At 44.0% G+C, this 2,530-nt stretch overlaps 1 long non-coding RNA gene and 1 other non-coding gene across 3 annotated transcripts in view; one reads left to right on the plus strand and one right to left on the minus strand.

The window, feature by feature from the left end:
- LOC107183169 overlaps positions 1–2,530 on the plus strand; it is a 34,798-nt gene that overhangs the window by 14,894 nt on the left and 17,374 nt on the right. The window lies entirely within an intron of this gene.
- LOC102752472 overlaps positions 1,727–2,530 on the minus strand; it is a 9,778-nt gene continuing 8,974 nt past the window's right edge. For both annotated transcript variants that reach the window (XR_001513950.1, XR_001513951.1), the window contains exon 5: positions 1,727–2,507. This is a non-coding gene — a transcript (uncharacterized LOC102752472). The remainder of the gene's footprint in view (positions 2,508–2,530) is intronic.

Below are 2,530 nucleotides of genomic sequence, written 5' to 3' on the forward strand. Positions count from 1 at the left end.
GAGGAACGGGGCTCCCTCCTCCCTACTGTCAGGGTCTGGTTTGAAGGCCGGCTATGGCCCCTGTTGGGCCAGACCCAGAGTTCTACCACGCTGTGGCCTCTGCCTCAGCAACCCAGGACTGACTGCCGCTGGGTGCTCCTGGCACTCCAACGGTGGGTTCTTTTCTCAGGCCTCATGGAAAACAGCTCGGGGAGGGTGCACTCCTTGTCAAGGTGACCCAGGACTCAGTGCCTCTGAGCTCCGAGGGCCGGTTCCTGCCTCAAACCTCGCCCTCAGGGGAAACAGCTTGGGGAGGGCACAGCCCTTGGCAAGGCAACCCAGGACTCAGTGCATCCACGCTCTGAGGGCCGGTTCTTGCCTCAAACCTTGCCCTCATGAGAAACAGCTCAGGGGAGGGCGCAGCCGTCGCCAAGGCGACCCCTGCAGGACTGACTTCCTTCCAGTTGGTTGAGCCTTGGATGTGATGGGCGAACACCCAGGGTTTTTATATAAATAGACGCTAATAATAGTAGGTACCTAATCATATCATTCCTAATACTGAAACATCCTTGCAATACTAAAAAAATCCTACACTCGGACAAAGTACCGTATTTGCCGGCGTATAAGACGATTTTTTGGCCCTGAAAAATATGCCTCCAAGTGGGGGGTCGTCTTATACGCCAGGTACACTTCAGATAGACTGCCCATAGTGCTTGCCCCGTGCCATAGTGGCCTCCCGATGCCCGCCCACTTCATTCCACATACCGTTCAGGCAGCAGCAGCGATACCATACTGGGTGTATGGTTGGCCGTGTGCGATTTTGCGAGTGTGGTAAATTCGGGTTACCGTATATTTCTTTACATATGCATTGAAGATTCGCGATTTTGCACTATCATGGTGCCTGTTAGAATGTTGAAGAGCTCGCACTTGCACACTAGTGAGGTCCCAGGGAGATGCTGATGCAAGGGTGGACCAGACTGCTATAGTGACAGGGCGGGCAAACAGGGAGCAGGGACCAATCAAATCAGGCTTTGTATACAGCCAACAGCCAACCACAATACTGCCCCATTGTACAGTACAGCAGAGAAAATGTCGACCAGTCAAACCCCTATCATCCCTATCATGGCACCAAGATGTCGTTGATGAACTTTTAATATCAGATGATGAGGAGGAGTTTGAAGGCTTTTAAGGTGAAACTGTCACGCCAGCAAACTTGCTAGGGACTTGCCCGGCACTTGCTCTCTCCCTCTATTTGTTATCTTACTTCTATCATTGACAGTCCCTCTAGGTTGTGGGCTGCTTGCCTGTGTTCCTGAGAAGCATCTACGGTACCAGTCTATAGAGTGTGTTTTCTTTAGTGAATTCCCGGTATGTTTACCGGTAATAAACTTGCACTGTTTTATGTATATGTTTGATTACATACAGCCTTGTGACAGTTTTCCTGCATGTCATAAGCATTTGAATATAAATTAAAATGTTAAAATCAAATCTGATATTGTTTTACCTTTTATTTGGTGTGTGGAAGGTGTGCGGAAGAGGGGGTAGTCTTATACGGCGAGTATATAACAAACTCTGTATTTTGAGTGGAAATGTTAGGGGGTCGTCTTATACGCCCAGTCGTGTTATACGCCGGCAAATACGGTATATATTTCTTCTGATGCACTCTGGATTCCATTTCAATATTTTATTTAGCTTTCTTTTTTCCTAAACTTTCTTGAGAGATATTGGTCTACTGTTTACTTTTGGGGGGGGCATCCCAACATTTAGTGTGTTTTAGTTTCATTGTTACATGGCCTTGAAAAAAAGAATTTGGAAGATTTTGTTATGAAAAAAAAATCAATAAAAATCCAATGTAAACAAGTAAAAACAGTTATTATAGTTTAGTTAATTTATTAAACAGGATTTTGTATGTTGATACAATACACTTAATTTCTAAAGGAGAAACAAATACCAAGTCTAAACTCCCAACTTAGAATAAAATTTCTATTTAGGCTTTACTGGATTCTGTCTCTACTCTAAGATTCCTTAGTAAAATTTACTTAACTAAAACGTTTTAAACAGCTATTTCCAGCCTTCATTTTTTCTCATTTAAAAGAGTTTTAATTTTTATAGAGACTCTACCCAATGTGTATACAGCAAAATATAGGTCACTGTCAAGAATGAAAGCAAAAAGCCTATGTTCTATGTTTTAACACCTTTCCCTGGTTCACTAAAGCTTTCTAATTCATACCCAAATTAGACAAGAAGTTAGCACATTTTAATAAAAATGTATAAGCATTATAAGTTAAAAACTGATCCCAAAGTTTGAGCCCAGGCTTGTTTTGAAGAGGAAAACTAGACTTTCCTTATACAGAAATGTGGAAAGAATGTACCTGATCATGATCAACCTCTACAGGCTGCTTCTTAATGATCCAGGTGACGGACTCGGAGAGTGGTGGAGTAGTCAGGGATCCTGAGTAGGTCCAGTAATCCGGGCAGGTGGGCATCAGGCAGGAAGGGTCGAATGACCCAAATTCCACTATGGTGTCCTGGCCAAGAGAAAGGGGCACAA

This window comes from Myotis davidii, unplaced genomic scaffold (assembly GCF_000327345.1).
Source record: "Myotis davidii unplaced genomic scaffold, ASM32734v1 scaffold10221, whole genome shotgun sequence".
NCBI classification, from domain to species: domain Eukaryota; kingdom Metazoa; phylum Chordata; class Mammalia; order Chiroptera; family Vespertilionidae; genus Myotis; species Myotis davidii.